Here is a 13,994-nt window from a genome sequence, read left to right as displayed (position 1 = left end):
TGATAGTGTTTCAGCAAGTGTACTGAATCGTTGCAAGTAATAATAAAACGGTTGTACCGAGTGTCGAACTCAAGGATTGCGTTTTACTATTGAATTATATTTAGTTACTAAAATTGAACAAAAAGTTCCCAAGTTGATTGAAATAATAATTAAAATTGACAGCAGTAGTAAAATTGATCTTTTATAAATTGAGAAAAATGTCAGGGATGAGTTTCACTTCGAATTCAACCTTGGTGTCTAATTTGATCCTAGTTATTGAATTCCTTTATTGAATTATTACTGAATTCTCTTTATTATTCTTGCCCTAATGTCTTAGTGACAGAACCTTTAATTCCAAAGTAGCCCCTAATTCCTTAGTAGATTTAAGATTAGAATTAAGCATTACCGTATAGAAATTCTCTTGTAAATTATTGCTTTGCAACTAATTTAATTGGTTTCATGACCTGCACCTATGTCTAGACTACAAATTCATGAATTTCTCATCTCAAGCATTCGTAAAGTCCACTTCCGTTTCAAAATACAAATCGTAGAATATTTTAATGTTGATCAAGGAATAAAAAGCATTAAGCACAAAGATGAGAAAAACAATTCAATAAACTCATTCATATAGCTAGAAATCAAATCAGAAAAATAAGGGTTTCATCTGGTTACACTCATCCCTAACAAATAGGGTTTAGTTACTCATGACAGAGATACAAAAGATAAGGATTAAAGAAGAATTACAAGAATGATTCATGGATGATTCTTGATAAAACTGCTTCAATCGCGTTAGAAACGGTCGTCTTTGAGTTTCTATGCTAGGGCACAAGTCTCCCAAGTTCCCCAGAGTCAAAAAGATCATTAAAACAGTAAAAATCTGCGTTTTTATGGTTGCTGGTGCACGTCGCGCGCCCCAGGCGCGCGTTGGCAGAGTCAATCCTGCGAAATGCGCTCCAAGCGCTCCAGGACGCGCTCCAAGCGCATTTCATATAATGTCTGATGTATTTTGCATTTTTCTCATCGTTTGCGTCTGAATTCGGTCCCGGTGTCTTCATGAAAGTTGTAGATATGGATCTTAGCTTTCATTAGAACTTGGAGTGACACTAATTGGACATCTAAAACTCCAGATATGGCTGAAATACTCCACATATGTCATGTTGATTTTTCACCAAAATTCAGCACTGCACTAAAACAAAACGCAATGTAAAATTACGACAAATTCCTACTTAATCAACGAAATAAAAACAAAAAACATTTTATTAACTCAAAGAACAAAACTCAACAAAATGTATTAAATAAATCCTTAATTTAACTAATGATTGAGGATAAATAAGACTAAAACAGTGGGAAAATATGCATATGATGAAGAGTCATCAGTAATCATCCTCGGGTTGAGGATTGATCTGTTTGAAAGTTAGTGAAATCTCACAAGGGTGTGAGGACTGGACGTAGCCATCTTTGGGTGAACCAGTATAAAATCGTGCATGTGTCCCTCATATTCTGCTCCTACTTTTTTGCTTAGCTTAGATCTAACGATTTAAAAATCTCATCCTCGAGCTAGCCATCCTCAGCGAGAGGATAGTTTTTAAAAACACTTAAAATATTTTTTAAACAGAAAAATCCTTATTCAACCCCCCTTCTAGTGATATTTAGCTACATCATACTCTTCCTTGCTTCGGTTCTCTCCTTACCTCTTGCTTCGACTCAGAACCTCATTATCAATCAGACCTTTCAGATCCTATGGGGTCTGAACAGAGACATAACTCCGCATCTTATATTTATGAACTCTTGTGCTGAGAAATAGGCCATCATCCAAAAAGGTGCCCCCATAACTATTTGATTCCTTAGAAAAGGCATGTGACCTGTCTGCCGCATTGGGGGTGTAGTTCTCTCAAATAATCAATAATCTATGTTAGGATAACTGTAGCCTAACATGATCGTAAATCCCCCATCATCCTCCATAAGATCTCCTTCAAATACAAGAATATCAATATGTTCCTCCTTGAACACAAACTTGGGCTGCAAGCACTCTCAACAATTCTTAAAGCATTAGCTTCTCCTTTCTTCAATAGACAACAAACAATTTCAACTATAATTTAGAGATCTCTAAAACTGGCGACCGTGTATAGTTCAATTAGAAAGAAATATAAATAAATTTTATAGTGTATCATCCTCCAACTTTTAAACAACAGGTATTCATGAGAAACAATAGTGTTTTCCCTAAGAATAAGAGAGCCTAGTCTACCACCCAAAACTGAATTCCCAACCAAACAACTCCATCTAGCTTCTCTGCCAGGCCAAATAACTCCCTCTTGTTTATATCAACTATTCTATCATGAGTATTGTAACAAGGCCTGTCAACTTGATTCCTTGGCCCATCTTGATGTAATCTGCCTTAGAACAATAAGTAGGTGAATTGGAGAATTGGTTACAATATGCTTATGTGGAAAATCCGTTAGAGGAGACATTAATGAGCCAAACCCAATACCTAACATAATCTCTCCTAATTAAGGCCTGATCCTAATTCCTAACATACCCACAAACCAAATAGGGTGGAATTCAAACTTTACTTCTTAATTTGTCCAAAACTTATTCTTTAGAAATGTAACATCGCTAATAAAATTGCGATGCAATATTCTAAAACGAAATTCTTCTCGTCTTTCATGTCCATGGCAAGGATAGAGATATCTTAAATTCATTTAATCAAAGGTAAGTACTCGGCTACTCGCAACTCAATTCATGAAAATTTTTAACTTTTTCCCCTAGTTCAGTGAAAGGAAAGAATAAATCTAAATGAAAACCAACATTGAGAAAATGAATTATGAAGGTAAGGATATGTTGAATATTGGCTCGTTTTCCTCAGCTTGTTCAAAATCCAAACTCATAACTCCATCTCCTAAATAATTAAAGACATTATTCCACAAAACACAAAGTTCGATTTTCTATTGTCATTTTAGTGTTTCTGACAAACATACAAAACCAACAACTTTAAAGTTCGGTTTGCATGATTTTCATAAGTATAAACTACAAGGAAAAGTAAAAGCTCACCTCAGGTGTAAGAATAATTGAGCGATTTATATATGTTGCCCAAGACTTGTACAAGTGAGCTCCAGCTATACTGAAAAGGAAGCAATTAACAAAGCATGTATTAGCTAACAGGAAAGCCAAGCCAACCAATGTCTAAATCCAAAATAATTACAAGAACATTCATAATTTTATTAAGCTATAAAACACAATTGCCACATGCTTTTCAAACTGAAAAACAAATATGTGGTCACGGCATTTGGCTTATAATCTAATCATTACAGCCAGAGAATTTTAGCTAAGTAATTCAAAACAAGATATTACTTGTTTTGCACTTAAAGTATTCAACTATTTTACATATGCATCCAATCAAATCACACTCTTATGCCCTTTTATTACATTGATCTCTAAAAGTAACTACAAAATCACATAAAAGTAGTAAAATAGCATAGCTTTAAAAATCATCCCAAATTCCAACATCAAAGTTTTAAATTAATGTATCTGTAACTGCCACCACAATCGAGGCCAAGTGCATGTTTAAATTGACATTAAATTTTAAAAATCACGGTAACACCACATTGTAATTTAACAAAATCATAGTGGCACACAACAAAGTCAGTGCAATCCAAATATGGACGCAATAATGATCTAAAAGTTGTAATGCCTGAAAGTTTAAAAACTCTTTAGACCGATTATGTATATCAATTAGTATCAAGCATTACAACACTGAAGAGACACTGCGAAATTACCTAACTACCGACTGGCCTTTCAAGCAATTTTATGCTCCACTGAATATCTATTTACCAATTTTATGCTATTTTACTTTTTTCCCAATTCCTTATTGTGTACTTAAGAGAAAATAAATTAAAAATCAGTTAAAAAGTGAGAACAAAAGAAGAGGGTCAAAGAATTATTGAACTGAAATTGAAGCATTGTAAATTGAAATTTTAGATTAGCACTCATATCAGCTCAAATATATAACAAATAGCAAACCTACAACTTCATTCAGTAAATCGCGAATGAATGACACTTAACAAGCAAGACTACCAAAATAAAAATTGAAATCGCAAACTAAAATGATTTGGAAAGAGAATAGAAGTTACTTGCTATTGCAAATCGTGAAGTGAAACGAGAGAGATGAAACCTCATTCAGCAAATCGTGAATTAATGACACTTAACAAGCAAGATTACCAAAATAAAAATTGAAATCGCAAACTAAAATGATTTGGAAAGAGAATACAACTTACTTGCTACTACAAATCGCGAAGTGAAACGAGAGAGATGAATTTACGGTTGTTTGAAATTAAATTTAGGGTTTTTGGGGATTAGGGTTTGTTAAGATAGTAGAGAGAAAAGGGTTTGAGAAATGCAAAGAAAAAGAAAAGGTTTCTCAGTGTTTGTCGAAGGCGAGGTGTAGTTGTATTTTCATGGTACAAGACCAAACGGGCAAAACCTACATTTTTGTTCATTTAATTTTTTTTATAAAAGAGTATAATAATTTTAAAAACAGTGACACTCTAATTGTAGCTAAAAGTAGCTTTAGTGACAGATAAAAAAGCATCACAAAATCTGAGTGTCACAATAGATAGTTTTTTTTGTAGTAATCATGCAAGAAATAGATTAACATAAAACAAGATTTAGATCAATATAGTTTAGGGTACGAGCAAGGTCAAAGATGAAAGAACATTTGCCTAAAGAATTAATAGAGGTTGTGTGATTGAAAGATTAATATCTATGTTTCATGATACAAAAAATATAATTAAGAGAAAGCATAAAGAACCAAGAGGTTGAATGATTAATACCTATGTTTCATCATACAATAATCCTAATCTCAATTATCCTATATATTTACCAATAAATTCTAGTTGGTACGAAATTGTTGATTAAGGCATGCAAAGGTGTGTCATCCTGTAAATAAAACAATAAAATAATTTAATTGAAATAAACAACAACCACCTTAGGAGAGAGCTTAATTATCCATTGACATGTCGAAAATAATAGAAGTGTTCATCAATTAAGGGAAAATAAACAAAACCCTCAAAGAGTATGAATTTTTTCTCTAAAATTTGAGATGCTTTACTCTAACTCCAAGCACTCCGCAGTTTCCAAAGTGTTTGTCATTTTTTCTCTCTCTAGTTGCACAAAATTCCATAACTATACGAATTTTCCAAGTAGTAGTACATATTATTATCTTATCCATAGAGATTAATTTAACAACTATCAAACTATTCAAGATTTTATATTATTTAGACTAATTAAAATTCTTGTAGATTCGCGATAATGAAAACGCAACGATAACATAAATATTGTAACGATAATTTTAAATTAATGGAAAGTAAACATAGGGTCATAGTTTTACTTGTAATATCGATACCTCAAGTTCTAGTTTTATATGAATTCTTATACATTTTCTCAATTATCAATCTCTCTTTAAAACTATTAACAAAGATTTGTCATTCAATGTAATTAATAGTTGAGAGTTAGAAGGAATGTCAAGCGGAGATTAACGCCAAACAAAATTTAAATCAATACAGTTTAGTAGACGAGCAAGGTCAAGGATTTAAGGACATTTGCAGATTCTGATATCTCAAAAGGTGTTTTAGGCCAACTAGTCTGCAATCATGAGTAGCATAAGATTATTCGGTGATCACTTGGATGATATTCATGATGCTAAAGTGTATACTTAGTTGACTATAATTTAGCAATGTGAAGAGAATTTCGGTGATAACAGAACCACCTTATGTCACTTGTGACTGCAAGCCATAGCTGACATGAAACACCTTTTGACATCTGCAAATGCGCAAATTTCCTACCATCATTGACCTTCCTTATAACTCTAAATTGTATCTACATCAATCTCCATTTTGTTTTTCTATCACTTTAGGGATAGTTTGAATAAATTTGTGTCCTCTTGTTTGATTAATCTGACTTCGTATCTAGCTTCTGCTCACAATAAAAAGTCACAACAAAATTAACTAACTAAAACTTTTTCTTGTACCACTCAATCACTTGGCTATCTTTTTGATAAAGATATAGATATATATTACAATGTTTTTGTTATATTGAGTAACTAGGAATTATACCGATAAGATTGTGTATAACTCTACATTGCTAATGACTAATGTATTAATATTGTTGTATGAGTCTATATTACTTGTTTAAAAAAATAGGACTAAGTAAATTATTATTAATAAAGTAAACTCATACTTCAACTATAACACACACTCGTCAACACCTTCTTCAAAGCTCTCTTCCACTTTAGTTATAGCATTAAATGTAACTTTCTCTAATGAACGAGAAGCTGAATCATATCGAAAATATTATTCAACTGAATTTTTAATACTATCGACTCTAAAACATTTCCCTTTATTTTTACAGTGGTGCATAACTTCAGACATATTAAAGATCAATATCTCTTATTAAAATCTCAATATGAGTTGATCATGTTCAATATCAATCAAAGCTCTACAGAGAGCTAAAAGTGGTATTTTCAGGATGAGTGATACCTTTTCATCTTCCTCTATATCAAGGATAACAAATTCTACCAAAAAAATAAGAAATTATCCACCCTTACCAACACATCCTCCATTATTCTCTAAGCACGCTTGATAGACCAGTTCACAAGCTATAAGGATATTCTTGTGGGTTTGCATTTAATGCCTTCTAAATTTCTCATCATTGATAAAGACATGAGATTTATATTGACACCTAAATCACAAAGAGCTTTTCTAATAGTTAGTTTATCAATAGTCCAAGGGATAGTGAACTTTCCTTGATCTTTTAACTTTGGAGGAAGCTTCCTCTAAATGATAGTATTGCACTATTCAGTAAATGCAATTGTTTTTTCTTCTTTGAATTTTCTACTTTTTGGTCAACAACTCTTTCACGATTTTAGCATAAGTATGTATTTGCTCCAATGCCTCAGCAAAAGGAATATTTATTTGCAATTGAGAAACAATCTTCAGGAACTTTGCAAATTGTTCATCACTTTCTTTCTCTTCACTTGAGGGTATGGTAACTTCACATAAGAGGTGGTGATTTCTTCAAAAAGAAACTTTCATCGATTAACATGGACTTATCCGCATCCTTCTTGACCTTTGTACCCTCAATTTAAGCTTCTTCCATCTTTTCTTGCTATGGTTAACTTCCTACAACCTCTTTCATGTTTTTCTTTGGTGGTTTTGAAATAGGTGGTCAAGTCACTTTTCGACCATTCAAACTTATGGTCTTCCAAATCTTATTCTTAAGATTATCAAAAGTATTACAAAAGAAACTCTCGCTAGTTTTTTCTGCTATTTGCTTCGACAACTGCCTAACTTGCATTTCTAAGATTTTTCAAGGAAGCAGCTTGACTCTTGTTTACATCCTCTTGCTTCTTCCATGATGATTCAACTACCTACATAAATTTATTGAGAGTTTCTTCCAATGATGGTCCTTTCTTTTGTCATCGAGCTTGTTGATTGGAACATTATCCATCATTTTAAAACACGAGCATTGATTTTGAAGGAATAAACAAAACATGTCATTGCTATACTCCAACAAAATTTTGTTATTTTGAATGTATAGCTTATCCAGCTTTATTTTCATGGTAAAATGGGTATCACATTGATACAAATAGTGTTCAAATTACTGACTAATTTAAATTAAAGGGTAATTTAGTAAGTTTCGTTTATTTTTAATTTGCAAGACCCTTTTTGCTTTAAGGTAAGACTTTACAGATTTATGATATTTTAAACTTTATTACGATTTTAGAAAGAAAGAAAAAAACTCAGTTACGTTTTGATTATATTGAGCTTATGATAGTTTAAATATACTTTGTGTTATATATGAATATTGTGAATATGGATATTCATTGAGTACATGATCTACTTGGAATAAGAACATTAGAAGATACTTATTAATGTATATGTTAATGTACATATTATTCTGGATATTGATATCTTTGTAAATCTTCTTAATATAGACCTTATAAAGCGAGGGTTCAAAGTACTTGAGGGATATGCACAAAGAGTAGAATGATACTTTCTTTTATTTCTAATTTTTTCTTGTCTCTCAAGTTCTCTAAAATTTAGCTTTTCTATAATTTCTTATATTTTATTTTACTCTTATTTTGATTAATTTTATAAAACGTTATTAGCACAAAACTCTACCATAAGAGTAATGATATAATCAATTTAGAGATTTTATTTCTTCTTACTATTTCTTCTTAATTTTCTAAAACAAAAATATTTCTTATTATATTCTTTTCATGATCATATTTCTTGAATATTTTATTTCTTTTATTTCATATCAATATTTTTTTGTTTTCATATAAATTGTGTTAGAGGAATTTTGTTTGGCTTATATAGTTGTCTTCTAGAATTTAACATTAAACCATATCTTTGACAGATTGCAAAAGAGTGATTTTGTTGGATCATCATATATGATAATTTATTTTATAGTTCCTAAAGAATTAAGAGTTTAATTATCAAAATTATGTGAAGGATTGCAAAGATAATTATGAAGAACTAAACAGTTGATATTAAATCATATCTAAAGAATTGCTTGAAAAATGAATTATTCTTTATCACTGTTTATTAATATCTTTTGTTATACAATTCTTGAAAAACTAAAAATTTAATATTCAATTATCTCTATTGAATTGTCCAAATTGGGAATTTTGGTATATGGTTCATGAAGAACTAATAATTTAATATCATGCATCATTTTAGGAATAAAAAATGTGTTATTTTATTTGGATATTGTTTATGAAGATTTGTGATTAAGTTCTCGAAGAAATAAAATATTAGAGCACAAATTATTTATAGAAATCAAAATTGGAACAAAGGAAATAAAGAAAAAAATAATACTTCAAAATAGATTTTTAACGCCAATACATCTCTTAAATTTCAGTGATGAGATAAAATATTATATGATGACAACTATATTATATTTCTCATCTCATCTTTAGACGGTCAAATAGTGTAGTACATACTTCTCTAAGTGTAGCTAATAACTCTCTAAGTTTCCTCAACGAAGAATATTAAATACCTAATGTATATACATCTCATATTTTTTGTTTCTACAATTGTTCAATTTCCTCTAACTAATATTTCATAGTATCATCACTATGAAAAAAAAAATCATGTTTTAATGAAAAAAAATAGCTCATTTTTAACCAAATATATAAAATATTTTATAGTTATTTTTTAAAATATTTATACTTCATTTTTTATATACAATTTTATTAAAACAACCCCACAAACTAGGATAATGTCATTTCACTATTAATTTTCTTATATAAGTTTATTTTTTATGCATCTATATTATTCTACTCTTTCAAACAATATCTCTTAGTGGATGGTCAATCTCTCTACAATCAGTGTCCTATTAAAAACAAAATTGAAACTCCAATATTTACTTTACCGATATATTTTGTTTAATAACTCTTAATATTGCATTGCACTATTGTGCCTCTTCCAATTCTTAATTTGTAAACATCAAAATCTATTTTGCCAGTATATTTTGTTTAATAACTCTTTTTATTACATTACACTATTGTGTTTTCTTCAATTCTGAATTTATAACTATTTAAGTTGTCAATAATATTTTTCTTCAAGTAACCATTTTCACACACCTTGTGAATTTAGCGTTCGGATTGCAGGGCCGCCACTTCCATAAGAAAACCTTTGACATACGTATGATTTTTCATAACTCCAATTTATCAAAAGAAAATCTCTTTACAACCCAATTATTTTCAAAGGCGTAGATAAAGTTGGAAAATTCTTCTTCACAAATAGTTTTTGATTCGATGGTATTTTATAATATATTCTACCTATTTGCTCATTTTTCTCTAAATTTTCATTGTAGTTAGTCAGAGTATTTTTTATGTTCGCATATTTGATCTCTTCTACGACATAAAATTATAGTTGCTCCCCATAAGACAAAGAAGATTGTCCATATTCAGTTTCATAGTAGTGTTATTAGTGTGTCTTTGGAAGATTTAGAACAATGTGAATTTAATAGATAAAAGAATAATATTTAATATTTAGATTCATAAATTATTTGTTTTGTTATTTTACATAGATGTTTTATGTTGTCAAAATTTTTAAAAATATTACCTAATTGAAGTTTCTGCATCTGTACTATTTCTAATCAACCGTATATCCACATACACATTTTCCGTGAAAATTTTCAAGTTAGGTTGTATAGAAGTCTCATATTCAAGAAATAAGAATTTAGATTTTTCATTTTTTGACAAAGTAAGAATGAAATGAATACCAAATGACAAAATCATATACATATTTTTCTAACAATATTTTGACAATAAATTTAGATTTGTTATTACACTTTTTCTTATGATATTTTTTCTATTAAGAGAACAACTAGAGTTAAATTAAAATGTTAGTTGCAACCATTTTTACTATGATTAAAAAAACATTCATTTTTTCTTGTCATTTTTAATTCTACTTTTTACTTTGTATTCTCTATTTTGTGTTTTGATCTGAATATACCAACTTAATTAGATCAATTTGATGCTCAATCAATTTAAAATTTTAATTACACTACAACACGAGTAAGAAAATGAGCACAACTAATCAATTTTTACGGTAGATAATTATATATATATATATATATATTAATTTTTTATTAAAATAGATTTAAGACTTTTATTACTATAAATAATTAATGGGCTTTGTTTGTAGGATGGTCTTCACTATGGGTTTATTTTAAAAAATTATTATTTTTTATTTTATGCATCCTGACCAAAAATATGATAGAGAAATTTATTTTTTGGTTGAACATTTGAGAGAGCAGTGAATGTTTAACAATTAGTATTTTTTTTAAAAAATAATATAGTAATTAAAAAGACATAAATTTTAACAGATTATTGTTTAATAGAAGACGAACAACAAATTGTCATACTTTACAAAGATGTTGAATTCTACGTAACATATTGCACAAATTTCAACTCATATTGATCTCCTCTAAATTGTTTAATAGTGCACTTTTGTAAGTCCAAAGAAATGCATTCAAGCGAGAAAAACAGGAACATGACCAGTCATATGCAAAAATTGCAAATAAAAAACATTAGACAAAAGGGTTGTGACACCCTAAACCCCAAAGTAATATATATAATAATTTATAACATATTTCTATAAAATTTGCGGCAGATAAATAAAATATGTTTCTAAAAAAATAAAAACTTTTATTTTTAATTTAGAATATCACATTTATCAAAAATTAAAAGGAACACTTTAAACTTCTTTACTCCATAGTGCAATCTCAATAAGCTTGATTTAAGTATAATTACTTGATTTAATTCTAAAAACTTACTAGTACGTGTATGGTTTTCATACAAAAGTCGTTTCAAAATAAAGAAGTTAAATACAAATTACATTCTATATTCCCGGTATCACCTATTAGAGCGGGGTTCCTCCCAAACTTGAACTTCAAGACTCATTAACCTGTAACAACTGAGATTTCGAAAACGCAGGGCCAAGTCAGTCAAACACAAACAACGAAGGAGGTGAGTTTCAAAATCATGTTAATAGTATAATATAAGTAAGAAGAACACGCAACAATCATAATAGACCGTATCATAATCACATTACGATATATCAAAATATTTAAGTAAATAGTATCATATTATAACATCAAATTCACTCAAGTAAGATAATCATCTCATTATAATATGCATCAAATCATCTAAGAGTAAATATTATTACATTTGAAACACATCAATCACAATGAAACAACCACAAGGCAATGCAATGCTATGCATGAGCTTAGACTCTACTTCACAATGTGGTACCATTCTAAATCTGAAGTAATTGGTTAGGAGGCTTGATACTATGCCACCATACTGGTGGACGGACAATTCAAATTGGCCATGTCCTCATAGATCCCATCAACTCAATCCGAGATACATATACGTGACAGTTGAGGTAAATGTGTGTTGCATGGTAGCTCCCGACATTTGGAGTGCTACCTCCAAGTCACCAAGAAATTCCCCACCCGAATACCTCCAAGGTCTAACAATCTTGCCTTAAGGCTCAATAGTAGACTGCCACGATCAGGCTCATTCAGTTGTACTTCCCCGGAATCACTAGGCTTGTCAAGCCCTACCTATATGATGACAAAATAATTTTCACTTCACAAATTCTCCATATTTATTTTCTCCCCTCGTTGGCCTATGATACTCCATTAAGACCGTCATCTCAAACACAAATTGGAATCAAATTTATTTCGCCAACTATGGGGTTACTTCAATATTCTCATCACAATATCACTATCATTAATCATATCTCATCACATAAACTATCACAATTTTATAGAATCACTATCATCAATCAAACATCATCATTATCATCACATAAACTTATCACATAAACTTATCACATAAACTTATCACAAATTTATATCATAAATCACACATCATCATCAAATAAACTTACATTATACACTGCATTCACATAAACTCGTTTAATCAAACATATGCACCAAATTCATTTGAAATCAAATATCACAATGATATCAAATATCACAATAATATCAAATATCACAATAATGTTAAATATCACAATAATATCAAATATCACAATAATATCAAATATCACACAATTAACGAAATTAAATCAATCAACACCTTATAAATATTTTTATTCTACATTTTAATCTCACAATTTTCTTATTTGCAGATTAATTAATTTATCACTCAAAGGGCTCCTGCCGTACGTAGCGAGTCCTAGATGAATCATTGGGAAATACGGTTTTCCCGTTCATCTCACAATATATTATACCCGTGAATTCAGACGCTCACAATATAAGGTAATTACCTTATTTCGACGCTTTCACACACGAATATGATCCAATGTGCAGGCAACCTTTGTCATTTGACTCTTTGTCCTTCAATCGGACTAACTCGACAATTTATGGGTAAACATCAAAAATAGATTATGAGAAGACATTCTAAAAATTATATTTCCAAAATCGGTCAAGGAAACTTACCATAAATCAGAAAACTAATCAGTGGATAATATAGCCACTTTTCACACGATCGTTTTGGTGCAAAATAATGAATTCTACAAACGGAGAAGTCGAGTATTTTAGAGAGAAATTGGGGCTGTTAAAAATCTGGAAAATTGTGTTTAATTGACTAGCTAATTGAATGAAACAACATACTGAAATTTGGGTAAAAACAGATAAAGTTTTCTTGGACAGTTATCGATCACCGATGCCAATTTTCTATTTTTTTCTCCAAGTGCGGCTAGTTCTTCATCTTTCCTAATGTAGCATTGTGCAGTTGCCCTTCAGCTTTTATATTGTAGCCTATTTGAGTTATATTTGACCTTTTATATATATATATATATATATATATATATATATATATATTATTTATTTTTATCTCTTTTATATATCCAAAATAATGAATTCTACAAACGGAGAAGTCGAGTATTTTAGAGAGAAATTGGGGCTGTTAAAAATCTGGAAAATTGTGTTTAATTGACTAGCTAATTGAATGAAACAACATACTGAAATTTGGGTAAAAACAGATAAAGTTTTCTTGGACAGTTATCGATCACCGATGCCAATTTTCTATTTTTTTCTCCAAGTGCGGCTAGTTCTTCATCTTTCCTAATGTAGCATTGTGCAGTTGCCCTTCAGCTTTTATATTGTAGCCTATTTGAGTTATATTTGACCTTTTATATATATATATATATATATATGTGTGTTAGTTATTATTAATCTAACTCATTTAACCCCATTTTATTATTATTATTATTATTATTATTATTATTATTATTATTATTATTACTATTATTTTTATTTGCTAAAATAAAATTAATAATTATTTAATCTCTGTTTTAATATTCCTCCAATTTTCCAATTATTACTAATAATTTATAAATTAGATTAATTAAAATAATCAATATAAAAAACATATTACTAATAATTAAAACTCTCACATTCAAAATAATCTCTACAATTATACTTATTTCTCAAAATAC

At 29.7% G+C, this 13,994-nt stretch overlaps 1 long non-coding RNA gene across 1 annotated transcript; it reads right to left on the bottom strand.

The window, feature by feature from the left end:
- Window positions 1-576: 576 nt before the first annotated feature.
- LOC105852645 (uncharacterized) lies at window positions 577-4,454 on the bottom strand. The gene is made up of 3 exons (XR_001144513.3): window positions 4,251-4,454; window positions 3,028-3,097; window positions 577-1,160 (listed from the first exon to the last, which is right to left on the bottom strand). It is a non-coding gene; the product is annotated as an uncharacterized lncRNA (long non-coding RNA).
- Window positions 4,455-13,994: the final 9,540 nt, after the last annotated feature.

The sequence above is a fragment of the Cicer arietinum genome, chromosome 7 (genome assembly GCF_000331145.2).
Source record: "Cicer arietinum cultivar CDC Frontier isolate Library 1 chromosome 7, Cicar.CDCFrontier_v2.0, whole genome shotgun sequence".
Taxonomy (NCBI): domain Eukaryota; kingdom Viridiplantae; phylum Streptophyta; class Magnoliopsida; order Fabales; family Fabaceae; genus Cicer; species Cicer arietinum.
Note: the sequence above shows the minus strand (reverse complement) of the source record. Positions and strands in the feature narration are given on the sequence as shown.